We start from the raw sequence: 15924 nt of genomic DNA, 5'->3' as shown, positions 1-15924 counted from the left end.
AGGTAGCAAATGGCTTGTTGGGATAATATCACATAAACCAAATATAAAGGCTCAAATTCCTCCCAGGACAAAAATGCACTGACAAATGAATCTGGTAGCCTGAAAAGTCACTGAACTTATTTCAACCTTGAGAGAGAAAAAAAGTCCTATATGCACATGGTGACAAAAGAAGAGTTGGAGCTTTGCCTATGAATGTTCTTTTTTCAAACCAACAGCTTTTAAAAGCCCCATCAATATTTCCAATTAAAAAAAAATATATATATATGGAAGCACTTTGTTGTGTAACCACAATTGTAGGACATTAGAACAAATGGCTGATCTTCTGATATTTATAGAAGAATAAACAAGATTACAAAACAGAGGCTTTTTCTAGACAGTACTAAAATGGGGATGGTAATTTATGGATCAACATTTCCCTCCCTGGGGCATGGGATTGGATGTAGAAGGTTTTTTTAGGTAGGGTTTCACCCTAGCCCAGGCTGACCTGGAATTCACTATGTAGTCTCAGGGTGGCCTTAAACTCATGGCGATCCTCCTACCTCTGCCTCCTGAGTATTGGGATTAAAGGTGTTAGCCACCACTCCCAGCTTGGAGGTTTTTTGTTGTTGTTGTTTGTTTGTTTTCCTTTATATTGATAGCTTCCATACTTACAGACAATAAACCATGATAATTTCCTCCCCTCCCCCACTTCCCCTTCACAAATCTATGCTACATCATATCCCCTCCCTCTCTCCCATAGTATCTTTTATTTTGATGTCATCATCTTTTTCTTCTATTATGTGGGTCTTGTGAAGATAGTGCTAGGCACTGTGAAGTCATGGATGTCAAGGCCAATTTCTGTCTAGTCAATTGCATTGTAAGCAATATTACGCTTCCTTCAGCTCTTACATTTTTTCTGCCACCTCTTCTGCAATGGACTCTGAGCCTTGAAAGGCATGATAGAGATGTTTCAGTGCTGAACACTCCTCTGTCATGTATTTTCAGTACTATGGTGCCCTTTGGGTAATCCCAGTGGTTACCATCATCTGTAAAGAGAAGCTTCTCTAACCAAAAGTGAGAGTAGCATTAATATATGGATATTAACATTAAGTAAAGTGCTTACAGGGCAGTGTGGTAAGCATAGTATATGCATTTAGCCAGACAAGAGCAGGTATGACATTCCTAATGCTCATGACATCCAAGAACATAGGATTTTGGTTAGGTTTTCAGTATCAGGCATGTATTCCCTCCCATAGATCTGGTCTCTAGTCCAGTTAGAGAGCAGTTGATTTTCCCCATAACAGACACTTGTTGGCCAAACTTGAAGCTTGAAGCTTCTGGCATCCACTGTTTCTAACATTGATGGCTTCTGTTTCCCACAAGTCTGCGTGCAGTGTAGCATTTTCCAGCTTTCTGTCCGCTGGTCTAGAGGGGAGAAGGTTTTCAGCTCAGCACCAGTTTAATTTCTTGGTTCCCTTGCAGCCCAGGCATGTGGAGTCTTCAGCAGTAGGGTCTTGTCATCTATTCCTGGTGAGAAACCAAGAGCCATGGCAATGACCTGTAATGTTTTGGGGGCATTGTGGACCTCCCTGGCCAACAACTCACTGGAAGGTATCCCATCCCTGGTACTGAAATTTTTCTTTTAACAGTCTATGGCTTCTTGGTGTGCCATTATCATGTGGCTTATTAACAATATCCTGAATTTTTATTAAACCTCCCCCACACTCCTTTTACTCAATCTCCTCCCCTGACCTCATATAGGGCACCCCGCCTGCAAAATCTGTCCATCTACTTAAATATATACAGTATCATCCCCTTAAGTATTCCTCTCTCCTCCTTCCCTTGTAGCCATTTTCTAGCTTATTGGCCTCTGTTACCTATTTATACTCCAATAAACTCACAAGTCTGAACATTTTTAACTAGGATCTACATATGAGAGAAAACATGTGGACCTGGGATACCTGACTTAGTATAATCCTTTGCAGATCTATTCATTTCTCTGCAAAATCATGTTTCTTTACTGCTGAATAGAACTCCATTGTGTAAATGTACCACATTTCCTAGCCATTGTGAATAAAGCAGCAATAAACATTGTTGTGCAAGTATCTCTAAGGTAGTGAGAAGAGTCATTAGAATATATGCATAGAAAGGCTATAGCTGGGTAATATGATAAATCTATTTTTAGCTGTTTCAAGAACCTCCACATTGATTTCCACAATAATTGTACCAGACCATATTCCCAACAATAGTGTAGAAGGGTTCCCCTTTTTCCACATCCTCATCAACCTTTGTAGTCATTTGTTTTCTTTTTTTTTAAATTTTTTTAAAATTTTTATTTATTTGAGAGCGACAGACACAGAGAGAAAGACAGATAGAGGGAGAGAGAGAGAATGGGTGTGCCAGGGCTTCCAGCCTGTGCAAACGAATTCCAGACGCGTGCACCCCCTTGTGCATCTGGCTAACGTGGGACCTGGGGAACCGAGCCTCGAACCGGGGTCCTTAGGCTTCACAGGCAAGCACTTAACCGCTAAGCCATCTCTCCAGCCCTGCATTTATTTTCTTGATGGTAGCCATTGTGATAGGAGTAAGATGGAATTTCAAAGTAGTTTTAATTTGCATTTTCCTGATGGCTAAGTATGTAGAACACTGTTTTAGATGTTTACATGACATCTGTATTTCTTCCTTTGAAAATTGTCTATTTAGTTACATAGGCCTTATTTAATTGGGTTGTTTGATTTCTTATTGTTTAGTTTGTTGAGTTCTTTACATATTCTGGATATGAATCCTGTCATATGTATAGTAGGCAAAGATTTGCTCTCATTCTGTAGGTTGCCTCTTTGCTCTATTCACAGTGCCCTTTGCTATATAAAAGCTTTGTAATTTCATGAGATTACAGTGGTTCATTAGTGGTTTTATTTCCTTAGCAACTGAGGTTATATTCAGGAAGTCATTGCCTGTGCCAATATGTTGAAGAGTTTCCCCTGCCATTTCTTCTATCAGTTTCAGAATTTCAGGTCTGATATTAAAGTCCCTGTCCATTTGGCTTGATTATTGTGCATGGACCTATTTTCATCCTTCTACATATAGATATCCTGTTTACCTAGCACCACTTGTTGAAGAGGCTATCTTTTCTCCAATGAAATTGTTGGCGTTGTTTTGGCTATTCAATGTTTTTTGTGCTTCCATATGAAATTTAGGATTTTTTTTTGTATTTCCATGAAGAATGCCATTGGAATTTTAATGGGGATTGCATTAAATGTATAAATTGCTTTTGGTAAGATTGACATTTTCACAATATTGATTCTTCCAGTCCAAGAACATGGGATGTCTTTCCATTTCCCACTGTCTTCTGCAATATCTTTCTTGAGTGTTTTAAAATTTTTATTGCAGAGGTCCTTCATTTCCTTTGTTTGATTTATTTCAAGACACTTTGTTTATTTACTTATTTATTAAGGCAATTGTGAATTGGAGTGATTCCCAGATTTCATCCTCTGCATGTTTGTTGTTAGTATACAGCTACTGATTTCTGTGTATTTATTTTGTATTCTACTACATTGCTAAACTTACTAATCAGCTCTAGCAGTTTTCTGGTAGAGTCTTTAGGGTCCTTTTGTACAGAATCATATCATCTGCAAATAATGGCAACTTGATCTCTTCCTTTCAATGTTGTATCCCTTTTATGTGTGTCTCCTGCCTTATTGCTATGGCTAAGACTTCCAGTACTATATTAAATAAGATTGGGGACAGTGGACACCCTTGTCTTGTTCCTGATTTTAGTGGAAAAGTTTCAAGTTTTTCTCCATTTAACATTATGTTGGCTATATGTTTGTCATAAATAGCCTTTTTTATGTTGAGATATGTTCCTTCTATTCCCAGTTTCTATAGGACTTTTTACCATGAAGGGATGTGGGATGTTGTCAAATGTCTTTTCTCCATCTATTGAGATGATCATGTGATTTTGTCCTTTAGTCCATGTATGTATTGTATTAGATTTATCGATTTGCATAGGGTGAACCATCCCTGCACCTCTGGGATGAAGCTGGCTTGGTCAGAATTAATGATCTTTCTGGTGTACACTTTTATTTTTTGCCAATATTTTGTTGAGAATTTTTGCATCTATGTTCATGAGGGAGATTGGTCTGTAATTTTCTTTCTTTCTTTTATTTTGCTCTGGCTTTGTCTGGCTTTGCTAACAGGGTTATGCTGGCTTTGTAGAAGGAGTTCAGTAGAATTCCTTCCTTTTCTATTCTATGGAAAATTTGGGAAGCAGTGTTGTTAGTTCCTCCATGAAGGTCTGGTGAAATTCACCAGTGAATCCATCTGGGTCTGGACATTTTTTTAGAGGGGAGACTTTTTATAACTGCTTGAATCTCTGTACTTCTTATAGGTCAATTGAAATGGTTTATCTGATCTTGATTTAATTTTGGTATGTTATATACATCAAGTAAATCATCCATTTCTTTCAGATTTTTAAACTTAGAGGAGTGTATATTCTTAAAGTATGTCTTTATGGTTTTTCTGAATTTCTTTGGGATCTGTTGTAATAGTACCTATTTCATATCTAATTTTATTATTTTTTCTCTTTTCTCTCTTTCTTCAGGTGAGATTTGCTAAGCATTTACCAATCTTGTTTATGCTTTCAAAGAACAAACTCTGTTTCATTAATTCTTTGGATTGTTTTCTGGGATTTATTTCATTGTTTTCTGCCTAATCTTTATTATTTCTTCCCATCTACTGATTTTTGGTTTGCCTTGTTCTTATTTTTCCAAGGCCTTAAGGTGAAACATTAAATTGTTTACTTGTGAACTCTCTAATTTCTTAACACAGGCACATAGAGCTATAAATTTCCCTCTTAGGACTGCCTTCATTGTGTCCCAAATGTTTTGGTATGTTGTATTCTTATCATCATTTGATTCTATAAATTTATTTGTTTCCCTCTTGATTTCTTCAATGACCCATTCATCATTCAATAGTGTACTGTTTAGTCTCCATGGATTTCTGTAGTTTTTATTGCTGATTTGTAGCTTAATCCCACTGTGGTAAGATAGAGTACAAGGGTTTATTTCAATTTTCCTGTATTTGTTAAGATTTGCTTTGTGTCCTAGTATATGGTTGTTGTTAATTGATTCAGGTGCACCCCATAAACTTAGGTGTTCTGAATGCTAGGTTCCCAGCTGATGGATATTTGGGAATTAATGCCTCCTGGAGGGAGTGCATTGTTGGGGGTGGGATTATGGGCTTTATAGCCAGTTTTCCCTTGCCAGTGTTTGGCATACCCTCCTGTTGCTGTGGTCCACCTTATGTTGGCCAGGGGGTGATGTCCACCCTCTGCTCATGCCATCATTTTCCCCTGCCACCTTGGACCTTCCCCCTCGAGCCTATAAGCCAAAATAAACATCTTTTCCCCAAAGCTGCTCATGGTTGGGTGATTTCTACCAGCAATGTGAACCTGACTGCAACAGTAAAGTGGTACCCAGGAGTGGAATTGCTGCTAGATACCTGACTGTGAGGTTTTGGCCTTTTGGAGCTGATTTTCAAGAGGAATGTGGAAGGATTTCAATCCTTTGCCTAAGAGGCACCTTGCAGTGCTGTAAGTACAGCTTGATGGAATATTCTGGTCTGAGCTACAAGACCTGAATGCAGTAAGAACTATGGACTGTGAGGTTTGGCTTATGAGGGTGAAAAAGAGCTTTGCCTGGACTGGGCTAGCAGTTTGTGTGAAAAGTTTGCTCTTATGCCCATGTCCTGAGAAGTTGTGCAGGGTTGCTTTGCATAGAAATGAACTGGTGTGAGCAGAGGGATATGGCACAGAAAGAAAAATCTTTGGGGGAACTGTTGCCCATTCAGCTGCAATTGAGAGATTACAAACTTTGAGATTGGGCCAGCTGACCTGCACTGGAGCAACAGAAAGAATGTAGACTCTTTTGAAATTGCCTAAGTGCTCAAGGAGTGTCCTGTTCTTCAAAGTCTGCTTTATTCCCCCCTGGATTAACAAATTGGCCCCCTACCTGGTATAGTGGAGAAGAAATGCTGGAAAGAGGGTCATTGAGTTTGCAACTCGGTCTTGTGTTTTGGAAACGGCAGTGGGCACTGTGAAGCAGGTTTGCTGCATGGAGAACCCATGGGGCAATGAGGATAAACTGTGGATTGCAGTTGAGACCCAGTGGAGATGCCAGGACCATGAGATGGCTTTCAAGGAAACCTGCAAGCCCTGATGAAGTTTTCCATGACTGTGAGTAGCCTAGCTGGAGGGGTGGAATTGGAATTCCAGAGACTTGTTGCTGGTTAGAATTTTTAGACTTGGAGATTTGTCATTGAGTTGTTGGACTTGAAGCTATAGAGTTTGGTGTTCACCCTGGTTGTTTTAAATCTTGTATTGGTTGAATATTTCTTTGCTATGGCCAATGCTATATTGTACAGTATGAATTATTATCCTGTGCCATTATGGGATTTGAAGTGATATTTTGATATTATGGCTCATTTAAAAGACCATGGTTTATAGGGATGTATGAACATCATTAGAATTGATAATAAAAAAAAAAACTATGGGGACTTCTGAAGTTGGACTGAATGTATTGTATTTTATATCATGTATAGTTTATGGGGTCGAGGGGCTTAATGTGGTGGTTTGATTCAGGTGTCCCCCATAAGCTTAGATATTCTGAATGTTAGTTCCCAGCTGATGGAAATTTGGGAATTAATGCCTCCTGGGGAGGGAGTGTATTGTTGGAGGTGGGCTTATGGGTGTTTTAGCCAGTTTCCCCATGCCAGTGTTTGGCACACTCTCCTGTTGCTATGTTCTACCTTATATTGGCCAGGGGATAATATCCCCCCTCTGCTCATGCCATCATTTTCCCTGCCATTATGGAGAATCCCCCTCAAGCCTATAAGCCAAAATAAACCTCTTTCCCACAAGCTGCTCTTGGTTGGGTGATTTCTACCAGGTTTTGTCTGTTTGGTGTACTACAAGATTCTTGTATCTGCATTGGCAACTCTTTCTCAATTTGGGAAAATTTTTCTTCAATGAATTTGTTGAAAACACCTACTATGCCTTTGGAGTGAAATTCTTCACCTCTACTATACCTTTAATTCTTTTTTTTATTTTTTTTAAAATTTTTGTTCATTTTTATTTATTTGAGAGTAACAGAGAAAGAGGTAGATAGATAGAGAGAATGGGCACGCCAGGGCTTCCAGCCACTGCAAACGAACTCCAGACACATACGCCCCCCTGTGCATCTGGCTAACGTGAATCCTGGAGAATTGAGCCTCAAACCGGGGTCCTTAGGCTTCACAGGCAAGTGCTTAACCACTAAGCCATCTCTCCAGCCCTAATTCTTTTTTTTTTAATTAATAACTTCCATGATAATAAAAAAAAATCCCATGGTAATACCCTCCCTCCCCCACCTTCCTCTTTGAAATTCCATTCTCCATCATGTCCTCTCCCCCTCTCAATCAGTCTCTCTTTTATTTTGATGTCATGATCTTTTCCTCCAATTATGATGGTCTTGTGTAGGTAGTGTCAGGCATTGTGAGGTCATTGATATCCAGGCCATTTTGTGTCTGGGGGGAGTACATTGTAAGGAGCCCTATCCTTCCTTTGGTTCTTACATTCTTTCTGCCACCTCTACCACAATATGCCCTGAGCCTTGGAAGGTGTGATGGAGATATCACAGTACTGAGCACTCCTGTCACTTCTTTCCAGCACCATGATGCCTTCTGAGCCATCCTAAGGTCACTGCAATCTGAAAAGAGAAGATTTGTCTACCAAAAGAGAGAGTAGCATTAATATAAGTGTATGAACATTAAGAAAAATGTTTACTGGACAGTTTGATGAGCATAGTATTATGTTTGATCTTTTCATAGTGTTCTGGATATCTTGAAATTCCCATTCATACTTTTTTATTAGCTTGTATTTTTCTTGGACTGTATTAGATCTGCCACCTGGTCTTCTAGTTTAGCTATTCTATTCTTTCCTTCATCCATTCTACTGGTGAGACTTTCCACGGTGGGGTTTTTTGTTTGTTTTTTGTTTTGTTTTTTTCTTACTGTGTTTTCAGTGCTAGTATTTCTGCATGGTTTATCTTCAGTTTTTCTATTTCCTTATTCATGTCTTGTAAAGACCTTATTTCATTAAGCTGGTTTCTTGTGTTCTCTTGGAATTCCTTGAGTTTGTTTTCTTCTTCAATTCCTTTGTTTCTTTCTTTGATTCATTTGATTTCTTTGAATATAGATAGGTAAAATCACTTTTTAAAAAAATCTTTGTCAGGTATTTCATCGAAAACAGTCTCATTGGGGTCATTTCTGATGGATTTATAATTTTGTGTGGGATTGTATTGTCTTGATTCTCTGTGTTTCTATTACTATAATGTAGCAATTTTTGCATCCTGAGTTGATGTGATGCTTGTGTTTTCTAATTATCTGCAGTGCTGTTAGACATAGAACTTTACATAGCTTCAGGGTAGTAGTTTAAGGTGCTAAGTATAGCTCTTATACTGCAATCCAACCACAGAAGTAATCCTAGGTGTTGACTTTGCCTGCTATTCATGTATTCTACTGGGCTGGGTGGAGCAGTTTTTTTTGAAAACTCTAAAATTCAACTGAGCAATATACACATTCAATAAAAACCAGCTGTGAATATTCAAGTATGTGCATTGAAACAAACATAACCTTATAAATCCAAAAGCCCTAAGGTTGTGTGTTGCTACACACCCTTAATCCTGTCAGCTGCGTGGTGGAGATTTCTGTTCTGAATTGGGTTCCAGGTCAGCCTGGGTATGAATCAGACCCTGCCCCCAATAATAATAATAGAAAAGACAAAGGCCCTATGAATCTGAAAGCATCAAAGGCAACAATAGTCGACTCCCAAATACAGTTTAATTGAGAATGGTAAAGCCAACCAAGAAGATGTAACCCATAACCTGCCCTGACATGGAAAGAAAGATTAGCACTTCCAGCGCAGGCCTATGTACCTGCTATTTTTGTCACTCAGCCTCATTACCTTTGGGTAATGCTGAGTGCCCACCTCAGTCCCTCCATGTTGTGCTGTGAATCTGGAGTTCTGATCAGCTGTGCTGGATGCCCTGTCACCAGGGGCTGAATGAGTTCTCCGGAGGCTCATGGTTGTGGCGGTTGTTGAATGGGAAAGTGCAGGAAGACTGTAGTTGTACTGGAACTGCTCAGATGGTCCCACCTGCATCCCTTTCAGCAGCTCCTCAGCTGGTCTCTGCTATCTAAATTTCATGTTTGTTGACTTTTTAAAGAGGCTGATGAGGCTGCAAAATCCTATTGTTTGGCCTTTGCTTCCATATTTCATTGCCATGCTGGGCAGGCATGCAGATCTGTGCAGATCAGGCCACGAGTGCCTTGGCAGGATTCTGGCCAATTTCCTCCTTTCTGGTAGGTCTTGGTCTCTCTATCGTGCTTCTCTGCTGTGGCAGAAAATATCTATACATCTTCACTTTTCAGAAGAAGAGTGTATTTTGTTGTGGTTTTTCTTAGATACCTCCGTAGGTTGCTTTGCAGTGATTCCTATGCTTCCATCTTACCCAGAAGTCTCAATACAGAAGCTTTATTATTCCATTTTATTTCTTTTTATTCTGATAGCATGGATAAATACTCCCATGTAGACATTAAGAAAGGTTATAAGGTGGAACTCATGGATTCCCAACTCTCACTGAGGATCTGTAGGCAGCGCATACTTGCTGAGAGGAGAGAAATTTTCTTTGATGATGTACCATGCTCCAGTAAGCAACTGTAATTAAATGCATTGGGTCACAAAAAGAGGGAGGAGAGAAAGGAAGAGAAGAAAGAAGTAAACAAGAATGATAAAGCAAAAAATAAATAGATAAAAAGGAAGAAAGGAAGGAAATAAGAGGGGCTTTACCCCTTCCCACTTTTTTATGGGCATGAGCTCTGTATACTTTCTCCTTTTTCTTTCTCTTAATGTTTTATTTTTTATTTTTATTTTTATTTTTTGAGGTAGGGACTCACTATAGCCCAGGATGACCTTAAATTCACTATGTAGTCTCAGGATAGCCTCAAATTCACAGCAATCCTCCTACCTCTGCCTCCCAAGTTCTGGGATTAAAGGCATGCACCACCATGCCCAGTTTATGAACTTTCTTGAAACATAGAAAATAAATAGAAAGAAAGAAAGAAAGAAAGAAAGAAAGAAAGAAAGAAAGAAAGATAGAAGGAAAGAAAGAAAGAAGGAAAGAAAGAAAGAAGGAAAGAAGGAAAGAAAGAAAGAAAGAAAGAAAGAAAGAAAGAAAGAAAGAAAGAAAGAAAGAAAGAAAGAACAAAAGAAAGAAGATCAAAGGCTAAACTGGGCTTGGTCACTCTTACATATAATTTCATAACTCAGGGAGGTGGTGGCAGGAGCATTAGGAGTTTATGACATATAATTAGTTTGAGACCAGTGTTTGCTTTATGATACTCTATCTCAGAAGAAAACAAAGCAAAACAAAACAGAACCAAAAATAAAATAAAACTGCAAAGCAAAAGTAAAGCTAATGAAATTTAAGAACCTGCCTTTGAAATAAGTCTATAGATTCTTCATGACCTGATTGAAATTCATACCCATATCAGTCTCCAAAATCAGTCTTGCCTTGGTGTTCACCATTATACTTAGCTCAGAGCTATGAGTAGTGAACCTATAGGACTGAGTAACCAGGAACCTACTTCAACTGGCTTTGGTGAATTCAGTGAGCAATTCCCCATTTCCCAGGTATGTCTTCTACTTTTGATCCCAGAGGTATCCGAACACAATTCTGTAGGAAGGATGGTCTGGACCTTGGAATCTCTAGGCTGGCTACACGAGGAATTACCTACAAGGATGCTCATTATCATTGCTTGACTCTTGTAGTAATTAATCTTGATTGTCAACAGGATCTAAAATCCTATAGGAGACAAACTATTGAGCAAGTCTGTGAGGAAGTTTTTAGATTGGGTTAATTGAAGAGGAAAGACACATCCTAACTGTGGGTGGCACCATATCATGGGCTAGGTGGAAGTGAGCTGAGCATGAGCAGTCATAACTTTCTGTTTCCTCACTATGGACTGAATGTGACCTCATACCTCAATCACCTGCTGCCATACCTTCCCTGCCATGAAGAACTGTATCAGCTCAGCCTGTGAGCCAAAATGAACCTTTCCTCTCTTAAATTGCTTTGTGTCAGGTGTTTGGTCACAGCAATGAGAAAAGCAACTAATATGACCCCTCCTCTTAGATTCTGGGGGTGGGACACCAGTATTTGAATATGAAGTACTGTCTCCTCAGAATCATGGTTTGTTTGATGGACAGCAAGGGGCATGAGTTTCTGGTCCCACTGGTTCAGGTCTCAGTGTCACTCAGTAGTGACAGGTGATTCCAAGAAATACTTAATCTGTATAGAAGTATAAGCTACCTTCAGAGCTCTTCCAGAAAATTGACCTTATAGGAAAACTAGGTGACATTGGAAACTGTGTTCAGTTTGCTTTCTATAATTAAACTTTTTAATACCATTTCCCCTTTGGCAAGTAATAATAAAATACAGTACCCACTAATAAAATCCAATGTTGTTTCAACACTTCCTTTAGACCAATCAAAAATTTCCCAGAAGCTTGGCTACAGGTGTAGCTTAGTAGTAGAACACTTGCCTAGCAGGTAAGAGGCTCTGGGTTCCACCTCTACCACCAGAAAACCAAATGACAACAAAGCACACAACAATTTCCTTGAAACTGTGAATAAATATTGGGTAAAGAAGGGCAAATGGCAAGGATGGCAGAGGAAGCAGAGGAATGCATTCTTCTCTACCTCATGCTCACACCCAGGAAACAGAAGAGAACAGAAATGGAGGGAAGGAAATGAACTTTTAGATTTGACAATTGTTGGAATTTTAACCACATTTTGCAGTGAGAGTTACCAATATGTCCTGGAGTTGTAATTCAATTAGAATTCTTGTGACTTTAAGACTATATATGGTCAAAATCTGCAAGCCTCTTTACCATAAATATCTCCTGGATGAATTCATTCCAGATGTATAGAAGGTTCATAGATGGAGAAAACAAATTTGTCCTTGTTTAAATGCTGAGTGGAGACCCTATGATGTTACATCTGATTAGTACTTGCACAGTATCATTCAAGGGTGATATGTGAATACTTCTTTAGTAGGAATGAAGGAGAATTAGAGTTCTCAGAGTTCCTTTAATGGAATACTCTACCAAACCATGATTGAAAACTCAAATGTCTATGGGAACCAGGTTAGTAAACTGGAAAGGAATGTGTACAGATGTAAGAAGAGAATAGAATATGGAAATTTGGGGCATGGATGTCCCATTGGAAGGCATGAAAAACACATTAAAAAAATTCAGTTATTTATTTGAGAGACAGAGAGAGCATACATGCCCATGTGTATGGGTCCTCTGTTGCTGTAACTGAACTCCAGACCCATATGACACTTTGTGAGTCTGGCTTAATGTGGGTACTGGGAATGTTTTTTTTTTTGTGTGTGTGTTTTTTTTTTTTTTTTTTTTTTTTTGATTTTTAAAAGTAGGTTCTCACTCTAGCACAGGATGACCTGAAAGTCATTATGTAGTCTCAGGCTGGCCTCGAACTCAAAGTGATCCTCCTGCCCCTGCCTCCTGAGGCCTGGGAATAAAGGTGTGTTCCACCACTCCCAGCTGGTGCTAGGGAATTACCAGGCTATGAGGTTTGACAAGCAATTGCCTTTAACTGCTGAACCATCTCCCCAGCCCTGGAATATATGTTTTATTTTGCTATTATTATTTATTATTTTATTGTACTGAGGAGGGACCTACAGCCTCTTGAATGCTAGGTAAGCATTCTACCACTGGGCTATATCCTCAGTCCCCCAGACACATATTTTAAAAAATACCACCATGCAGGTAAAAGAGATGCATACAAAGGCCACTAAGATCACTTGGCATCCTGGTACATGCTTATATTTTTTAGCTTCAAAGGTATGATCAGTTCCTTGAATTATTTGAAAATTCTTTTTCCCTGTGTTTATGCAATTTTGTTTCTAGGCTCCCCCTGAGAAACAAATGAAACAACCAACCAACCCCTGAAATTGTAGCAGCTGTTGTTAAACATGTGGGAAAATTATTTCTATGCATATTACTATTCTCAGTATTGTGTCAGGTGGGGAGAAAAAAAATTTTGCATATATTAACTAACATGGTATAGACATGACATATGCTGTCTTTGTCACTTAGACATTCTCACTTTGCAGTTTTGAATACTGTTCCGAAATTAAAATCAATTTAATTTTTGATACATCTATCTGCCAAAGTTTCTAAGGATACTACTCTATAGGAAATATATATTTCTGAGATGAAAGAAACAGAGAACTTTCTAGTGATACAAAATGATGTAAAGAAATTTTAGCACATACTTTCCTTTATTAGAATTGACTTTTATTTTGTATCCTCTTCACAATGTGCTGACCTTAACAATGCTTTAGACATTGATGTTGCAAATATAAATAAGAATCGTCAAAAAGTGAAATTTATTTCTGAGCATAAGGGATAGTCTTGTCTGAGCTGCATGATGTAGTGTGGTGAGATTTTTTTAGTATGAAAAAAAGAATAAAGTAAATTTTTGAGAAGCCTTTTCAATTAGACCGGCCAACCAAAATTTCTAATAATAGTGACTGCTGAGCACATGCTATAAAATGGCAACTCAGCAAAATAATTTGGACCCTAAGTGGAAGTGGTGGAAACATAAATAATATTCACTATTTCAATCAAACTAACATTAAAACATATAAATCCTGGAGGCATTTGACAAATAGAGAAGGCCTAGCCCACCTATGGGGATGCATACAGAATGGAACTAACTATATTGTCAAATGTAGTGGTCACTGGCCACCTGTGCCTGATTAAATTAACAATAAATTAAGGGACTTGAAATCCACTTCCTTGGTTGGTATGATGATTTATGTCTATAATCCCAGGACTGGGAGGGAGGGGGGAAGCAGAGGATTGCTATGAGTTTGAGGCCAGCCTGACCTACATAGTGAGTTCCTGACCATCCTAGGATATTGTGTGAGATCCTGTTTAAAAAGTCCAAATAGTCATAATCATCATCATCATCCAATTTCTTAGTCACTCTGGCCATACAAGTACACAATAACTATATGTGGTTAGTGGCTATGTCTGACAGCACAGATATAGAACATGTTACACAGGTCAGAAAGTTCCAATGATCTGTGGGTTTATTGGGTTACAGAGCACAAGTGAGGGAATATTTGGAGGAGCATGGGTGACTGTAAAGCAGTTGTGTCACCACAAAATCCCATCCCATCCTGGATTACAATCTAACAGAAACTACGTCATTGAGCCTCACTTCTTGATATACTTCTGCTCCCCATATAATTTAGCTTCTTCACTTGCAGCTGAGGAAAGGGCAGGAGGGAAGAATCCCTGGAATTCCAGGTGATGGTCTTGTGGCTCTCTCCTTCTCTATCCACTAGGGAGTGTCAGTAGCTCCATTACCATGGCTGAAGACCTGATTATCATTGTATTGTTTTCATCGCTATGAGGCCAAATAATTCTCTACCCAAAATGGCATCATGTTATGCCCAGAGGAAAAGCTGCATATAACAAAGACTTCAATAAATTGGAGGATCAAGGAGAGCAGTGCAGATTCAAGACAGAATCCACTGGTGGGGGCAAAGAAAGGCTGCCAAAAAGTTCCTGAAGGAGGAAGAACCAGAAAGTAAAGAGAAGAAGGCTGATTCTAATCACCATCTTGATTATTAATCAGGATTAGTTTCAGACTGGAGTTATCTTCCAGTCTCATCAGGGCAAGTTGACATTTATAGTCTTTTGGGCTTGGGTCCTTAACTAGATACTTATGAAAGAAGACTGCCTTGCTCTTCATCTCTCTCACTGCTATGCACAGAGCAGTCTGAAGGACAACATGGCAGCAAACAATAAGGGAAGATATATTTACTAGTGAGTAAATCTCTGTCTAGCTCTACTAATTCCGGAGTTAAAAACAACACAGCTGGCTTCCTTATTTGAAGCATTAGGCAAGCACACTAAGCTCTCTTCCTTCCCACCATCTACAGTTCAGAGATAATTTCCAAGATCACTCTTCTCCTCCTCCCCCTTCTTTTTTTTAAATTTTATTTATTTATTTGCAAGCAGAGAGAGAAAAGAGGCAGACACAGAGAGAATGGGCATGTAAGGTCCTCTAGCCACTGCAAACAAACTCCAGATGTATGTACCCCTTGTGCAGCTGGCTTATGTGGGTCCTGGAGAATCAAGCCTGGGACCTTTGGCTTGGCAGGCCAACGCCTTAACTGCTAAACAATTTCTCCATCCCCCCTTCTTTTTTGTTTGTACTAAAAATAAAGAACTTTTTTTTTGTTTTTAATTGAGTGAGACATACAGAAATAGGCAGGGAGAGGGAGGGAGGGAGGGAGGGAGGGAGGGAGAGAGAGAATGGGCATGCCAGGGCCTCCAGCCACTGCAAATGAACTCCAGATGCATGCACCCTCTGTGCATCTGGCTTACATGGGTCCTAGGGAGTCAAACCTGGGTCCTTTGGATTTGAAGGCAAGTGCCTTAACTGCTAAGCCATCTCTTCAGCCTGAGAATTGGGCTACAAAAATCCTATAGTGCTAGGAGTTGGGCAGGGGAGGGCAAAAAAAAAAAAAAATTCTTATCTCTTACAGCATTTAATCACAATGTCCTGATATTGGCTGATATTGGGCTTCTGTGGATACCTTAAAGAGGATTCCATATTCTTGGATACTGGCACAATGAATTCAGCAGAGGTACCTGGTTATAGCAGAGGCAGGGAAAGTTCATTAGGAAAATATATACTCCCAAGGGAGAAAGTGGGCTCAAGTGATGGAATAATTCAGTGGATCAAACAGCCTTGCTGCACAAACAATAGTGAGGGCATTTTTTGTCTTATAGATAAGGATTTCCAAC

The sequence above is a fragment of the Jaculus jaculus genome, chromosome X, assembly GCF_020740685.1.
Source record: "Jaculus jaculus isolate mJacJac1 chromosome X, mJacJac1.mat.Y.cur, whole genome shotgun sequence".
NCBI lineage: Eukaryota > Metazoa > Chordata > Mammalia > Rodentia > Dipodidae > Jaculus > Jaculus jaculus.
Note: the sequence above shows the minus strand (reverse complement) of the source record.